General features: G+C 39.3%; 1 protein-coding gene across 1 annotated transcript in view; it reads right to left on the bottom strand.

Moving 5' to 3' along the window:
• LOC137999030 (neuromedin-U receptor 2-like) overlaps positions 1-1,181 on the bottom strand; it is an 11,223-nt gene extending 10,042 nt beyond the window's left edge. Inside the window, exons 1-3 of the mRNA XM_068844859.1 lie at positions 937-1,181; positions 648-789; positions 379-488 (exon numbers count right to left, since the gene is read on the bottom strand). The gene's annotated coding sequence lies outside the window, so the exon portion shown is untranslated. The remainder of the gene's footprint in view (positions 1-378; positions 489-647; positions 790-936) is intronic.
• Between the last annotated feature and the right edge of the window lie 6,118 nt (positions 1,182-7,299).

Genomic DNA, 7,299 nt, shown 5'->3' with positions numbered 1-7,299 from the left:
GACTTAAAACCCAAAAAATGTAGTAGTAGTTCGAGGAATGAAACAGAAGATAACATAAAGGTTAAACGGTCAAAGCTTTTGAAGAAGGTTCTTCACAAAATTGCTTTGCACATATATATTAGTTTTTCTGTAATGCGTTTGTCAAGTTTGGACAGTCCTTGCTCACAGAAAGGGGAGCACAAAAAAGCTCACTTTGCACCGAGAGGAAACATCTGCTTGTAAGAACAAGTAGAAATTACGGATTGGAGATATGTCAGAACTGGGATATCGGCTCATTCGAGTTTCTCAGTTCACATACTATGACTGACCATAATCAGAGGAGGGCCGGGTACGTTGTTAAATGCTATATCTCAGTAGACAAAACGTATTTTCGCTTACATTCCTTTTATCGCTGTGAACCATGCAACTGTGTGTGATCAGTTTTTCGCTCAGACTGGTAGCTTTCGCAGCAACTGAATACTGATTCACCCGGCAGAGGGAACAAAAAACTGAAATGAAAATGAAATGAAATGAGGATAGTCCACTATTAAATAACTTCCTCGCGGGTTTGACTTTCATACTCATTACAAACATAGATTTTCTGAGAAATTGTAACAAGACATTAAGCTTTTTTATTACTTGGAATCAGGAATCAGTTACCCAGTTACCTGACGTTGGATTACGGTCCACTGATCGTATTTACTTGGTCATCCATATCAACCCAGTAAGCAACATCCTCTTTGCCCGGCGTATGTGGAAGTTGTTCACTTCACTAGACACACTTGGCAGTTACCTCGTACAGCCGACGATCTGCATTGATGTAATACAATTGCCATTAGCCGTGTCAACATGTCGCCTGATCATGCCTGATCAACAAAAAAAATTACTGAAGAACACAAAGCTTAAATTCCGTCAAAGCATTTTTTTAAAATGGAGGAAACTGATATGCTTACTCACCTTCAGTTCAATATTGACTACTGGATACCTGAAACCGGGCCTTTAAAAACGTCAAGAAAAGTTTGTTGGCAAGAATTACTGGCGGCAGTAATTAGTAATATTGTATTGAAAATAAATTTGATAGATGTTTTGAAGACCAGACGCCCAGTGGTCATATAGAGATTGGTGATCAGCTGTCACTTTTTTACCTAAATTTAAAACAGGAGCTTTCAAAGCTTTTAGAATTCCGCTGTTAAAAGTTTCTTTTAAATTCAACTCCCAGTTCGTGTGAAAGTTACGAGGTTCCAGATGTTGAGGCCGAATTCAAGTCCTTTGTTCAAGAACTGGCTCACCGCTAACTTCTTTGTGGTAAGATTTTTCATTACAGGTACCTTTTTTCTCATTATTTCAGTCAAGCCTAAGGAGGGCTTGACTTTTAAGTCATTTACTGTTTCAATTTTAAGGCTCTTAGAGCTTGTAAGGTTGTCTTGTTTTCACTCGCCACTCAGTAGGTTTTTAAGTTTAATACGCTTGCAGCCAATCACATGATATTTGACCTCTAAACAACACAACTAATAATGGAAAATTCTGTTCTGACATCTTGTGGCTAAATTTTACATTTAATTAAACACGGATGCAAGCTGCGCCAAATTTGTCAAAAACAACGATGGACCAGAGGAACAGATCAGTAATAGAAAAAAATTCGGCAATGGAAGTCGTTTTCGTAAACCAGTCATCTATTTCACGATGAGTGCGTACTGCCATTACGAATGTAAGATTTAATTGATAAAAAAAAACTCCGCTCTCTGTTCCCCATGTACCCACTACTCAAACCTTTCAACAATATTCCAGTGGTTGATGCAACAAATTAATAGTTCAATGAATTCTTTATTTCAAAAGACATCTTACAGCGCAGAAATAATATACTGCTCTACTTTGGTGTATTTCTAATAAATCTTGGCAAGTCTCTTGGTGCTTGAAAGTCTTGCCGCTTCCAGTCAAGCTGGTATTGTTCTACGTTTGGGTCCTTTCATTTTATCACTTGACTGTCCCGTTGCCATTTAGAAGAGACAAGCCGTTGCCAGAACGCTGGAAGGAACATCTGTCTCCCTTCATCCTGCTCAAATTATTATCAAACCCAGAGTATGAAATTACCCAGCGCGTCGCCGTCCCAAGGGTTCAAAATTGGAATAAAATTGTCTGGCACATTCGTTTGAATATTTTAGTTTGATGCAGGCGGCCAGTAAGTAATGACCTAACAATCTCATAGTGTATAAATTTCTTCTATGAAGGCGAGGGTTTGTCGCACTAGTCCCGCAAAGCTTCTTGATATCATTTGACTTTGCCAAAATGTGGGCTTCTGTAACAGCACAGCTGAGAATCTACAGACAAAAACGCAAAATTCAGACAGGCTAAAAATGGGGGAAGCTTGTGTCGTAAACGAGATTGTCATAACATAGATTTATATCAGAGGCATGTTTTGAAAACTTACTTATTTGTGACCCATTAAAAAAATTCTTTCTAAGATAAAATTCAAATTGGAAAGTAGCAAACAAATTTATTGAATTCTATGCCGCGACTCCAGAAGTCTGATTGTGGGCCTTTGAGTCCATATAAGCCTCGAATTAGTCGATTAGCACTAAGAGAATAATGACCTGGCCCCAAACGATGGATAGCGCTATCTGCCGGATAAATCACTATCCACTGGATAACTCTACTGGTTTTGCTATTGTTTATCCGCTGCACAGTGAGCTATCCGGTGGATAGCGCTATCCAGCGTTTGAACAACTGGGGCATGGAGTCCAAACTGGTTTCAAGAATCATCTACTTCAGGTTCATCTGCGTATTTTCAGAATTTAAAACCACACTGGTTGCCAAGGGTTACCAAAATGATCCTCTAATGCCAGAGTTTTTAAGCAGGCAACCGGTCAGGCAACCGAGTACCAGAATCATGACCCAGCCGGTGTCCCAGCCGGTGTTCGTCGGATCAACCGCTTGAGCTGCGGATCGGCGTAATTTTAAGCTACAAAAGTAGATATTTTGAGCAAGAGCCGATAAAACGTAGATTTGACCATTTAGCAATGTACAGAAAAGAATCGTAAAAAATGCTGGTTTGTTTATAGCCGAAATATACTACACTACAAAATAATCAAATCTAAGTTGTATCAGTTCTTGCCCAAAATATTTACCTTTTCCTCCAATGCGACTGCGCTCAGTTTGAAACGACCAGAGGTTGTTAAACTCGGTGATGACTAAAAGGATAGCAGAGGTTGGAAACGAAACTCGTTTCCAGCGTCTTTCGGGCTCTTTGGAAAGGAGAATATGCCTAGTAAAGAGTGCATGTGGCCAACATCTCCTCCTCCTCCTCTGATTTACCCGATGTACACAATTGCTAATTTGCTCGAAAGTGTGTATGACCGTGTTTTCACGACTCCCCTTGTCTCGCTTAACATTCCTGAAAGTGGTTTGTGTGCAGACTTCGTTAAGCGACTTAAAAATGATACGGGTAAGAATAAATGAGGAGAGAGCAGTCAATGCAATAATAAAAATAATAATAAAGCACGCATGTTGTATTTCCGACTCGCTTAAGCTACCTGCTTTGGTGGCTAAAATTTATTGAGAATTCTATTAAAATTTGCCGACTCGCTTAACTTTAAGCGAGTTGGGAAAAGAACTGTTTTCACGAAAAACCTAAAAAACCACGCGTGACAACACAGCCTATATTAAATAAATTTGGTCACTGTGTCCCAGGACTTGTGGTAGCAGAGAAAACAAAAGAAGATAAAAATCATACCCGTGGATAGGATTTGAACCGAGACTTCAACTCTATAGGAACCGCTTCACCACTGAAGATCAAGACACCGATCTCTCGAAAACAAAAGATTTATTTGTCTCCCATAGAGTATTATTGCCGCTGAAGAGTAATTAGGCCTAAGCTAGATTAATCAACATTCCCAGGTTCGAGTCCTTTGTCCATACACTTGGGTTTCCTTCTCAAACAAATATGACCCATGATTTCCCACAAGTCCTGGGACACTGTGTCCAAAATTAACGATTATAGTAAATTCAGAGCAAATTAGCATTTGTGTACAGCAGATAAATTCGGGTTGGAGGATAGGTTGATGTGGCAACTGTACATGCTGAAGACGTTGAGTTATCGGTGCATATTTTAATTACAATAATTAGCAAATTTTTAAAAGGAGTCGAGTTTTGATCAAGCCATCGTAAATCGTCGAAAAAGGTTAGTAATCAGCTCGTCAGTTCGGCTTCTGATTCACTAATAGTTTCTGTTCCTTGCATTTTCTGCCATAAAGAAAACGAAAGATAACAGTTCTTATTCTCCAGGCATTCGAGAAGGATCATTATTTTCAAGTTCTTATTGAGTTAAATACATTGAAGCAGTCTACTTAGAGTCTAAATAAAACGACCTGATAGAGCCAATTTATCAGTATACCGAGACATGATTCTGACATTGTTTATTGCTCTTATTTCTGTCACTAGATGGCATCACAACTGAAATGAGACAGGTGAAGAGAAAAAGCTACGGGAGGTTTTTCAATTTCCTTGGAAAGTTTCAATTCAAATATAAGAGCTTTTACTTTTTCACTGCCTGAAAAAAAAAAACTCAACTTAATTTCTGCTTTTGACGTTTCACGCTAAGGGTCTAACATGTTCCAAGAGTAGAAAGCGGCACTGTCCAACACACCTCTCAATTGGTTTTTATAATTAACAACTATTCACCGAAGTGGAGGTGGCTAGCGGTGGATATATACTAACACAGTGAGATAATATACAGCACAAAAAATTAATTTGGATGTTTTCTTCACTTGTCACGGATGCAAATCGGGACGCCATTTCTTCCCGAGTTGCTCGGAGGTAAATAGCAGCGGACATTCGGAGTTTGACGAGCCAATCAGCGCTCGCGTGCAACGCTATCCACTGTTTTAGTATCCGTTGAATAGTGCAGTTACCCTAACCAATAAAATGAAAGCTAACATTTCAGAGAGTGCCTAGGGCCTAATCACTGAAACGAGGGCTTAGGCTTAATCAATAAATTAGTGAGTCTCGTTGACTCATGACTCATGACTCATTGACTCATAGACCATATGACTCATAAATCATGGGACCTCCTGTTAAAAACGTGCTTGAGTTTCAACAAAATATGTTTCAAATTTGGCAAGAATTTGTGACGCTGATGAATAATAAAGCAGCTGCTATTTCCAAAACGATGGAATTACCTGGTGATAAATAACCTCGTCTAAGAGAGTAAATCTTGGACTTTGCAGAAACAATGGTCAACCTCAAGAGATGGGCGATTGTGATCTTTGTGTTGAATTCGCACATGTCTTGTCAATCTTTAAAACACTTGAAAGAAAAAAAAGCCAAACTAACAAAACAAAAACCCGGTGTCTTGCCATCATTTTGACACTGATGTATCCTTTGTTTCGCGAGTAAACATACAAGGTAACTTGAAAACGGCGCCCGTTGGATTCGATGTCACTTTCGATTTTGCGATTTACTTGTGCAGCCCAAAGTACGTGAACGAGACAAAAATCTCCCAAAATGTTTTTCCTTTATGCATAGTAACTTTTTATATTCTCAGTTCAAAAATTAAGTTGTTTTCACGTCGAAAATTTTGTTGCTGACGGCAAAATGTTTTATTCTCGATCCACACTTCCTGAAACTTTCTCTGGTCTTCCTCAAAACTGTGTATCAATATTTATTTACTTTTGCACCAATATTTGTTTCGCATAAAGTAGGCTAACAAAATCTGTACCTCGCTTAGTTCGCATTTTTGAGCGTTAAATTAGAATTTTCGGTCTATGTTTCTGTTACTAAGTGGCATACTTTTTAGGTCACCCATCCAGATACTAACCCCGCCCGACTGGGTTTAATTCAGTGAACTGTTGTTTTAGAAAGCTGTCAAAGCCTCAGAATGCACGCTCAAACTTGAGGTAAAAAAGAAGTTGTAAGGGAACTTGAAAGTGATCAAAATGTCAGCCTCGAAGCCAATGTTTATCGGTTCCGTTTTATTTTCTTCAATCTTTCTGGGATTTAGTATTTTACAAGTAACCACATGTCTTGTCAAGGGGCTATTTACCTAACACATCTACCATTACACTATAATGATATACCGTACCAAAACAATATCTTGTACTTTTAGAGATCAGTTCACAATAGACTCTTCCACGGTTTTTGGCGCCATCTTGGTTGGGGGGCAAACGCAGCAAAATGTATAGAAAATGTATGGGATTATGGCCAGCTTTGAACCGCTGTAGCGCCGCTAAAAAGAGACAGCTTTCACAGTGATAGTGTCTTCTAAAAGACATTTATACTGAGATTATTTTCATGAAATGTAAAGAACAGATTCAGGCTACAACGACCATAAACGAATTTTTAAGATTCCATACAAACCCTTCTAAAATCATCACGGCAAATTGCCGCGAAATTAGGAACATGCGAAGATTTATTATTCGAATTTACGGATGTCATACGTTGCTTAATGGCCTTATTTTTTGTTGAATGAATGATATCAATAAACTATTTAAAGTAGCGGCAAAAGTTGGAAATCTGTCTCTTTTTAGCGTCGCTACAGCGGTTCAAAGTCGGCCAAAATCGTATACATTTACTGTAAATTTTGCCGTGTTTGCCCCCCAGACAAGATGGCGGTAAAAAACCGTGGAACAGCGCTGTGTTACTGAACTACCACATGTACGCAATGCGTGCCTATTTTTTAGATAATTACGTGCCGTGGGTATGTCGTAAACATTAGAGTTAATTCTCATTAGAGTTAATCCTCAACCCAAGATGAAAGGTTTTGTAAAAAAAAACTTTCTCGAGCATAGCAACGAAGTTTCAAGCAGGCGTTATCTTTATTTGGCTAGTGTTTTGTATCATATCTCTCGCGCACCGGTGGCTCAGTTGGTTGAGCACGAGGCTGTCACGCGGAAGGTCGTGAGTTCAACTCCAGCCGGACCAACACTCAGGGTCTTTAAATAACTGAGGAGAAAGTGCTACCTTTGTAATTACATCTGCAAATGGTTAGACTCTCTAGTCTTCTCGGATAAGGACGATAAGCCGGAGGTCCCGTCTCATAACCCTTCAATGTTCATAACCCTGTGGGACGTAAAAGAACCCACACACTTGTCGCAAAGAGTAGGGCATGTAGTTCCCGGTGTTGTGGTCTGTCTTCTGTGGTGTATCATGGTTGGAGGGGTAAATTCTCGGAGATATTAGCTACACCAAGCTACTCTAAAACTCCGAGGATAAAAGAAAGATATATGATGATATGATGCTCATCTTCTGGCCCCAGTTATTCCAAAGGTGGATGGCGCTATTCACCGGATAAATCACTATCCATTGGATAGCGCAATTGGTTTCGCT

The sequence above is a fragment of the Montipora foliosa genome, chromosome 4 (assembly GCF_036669935.1).
Source record: "Montipora foliosa isolate CH-2021 chromosome 4, ASM3666993v2, whole genome shotgun sequence".
In the NCBI taxonomy this organism is placed as follows: Eukaryota; Metazoa; Cnidaria; class Anthozoa; order Scleractinia; family Acroporidae; genus Montipora; species Montipora foliosa.
Note: the sequence above shows the minus strand (reverse complement) of the source record. Positions and strands in the feature narration are given on the sequence as shown.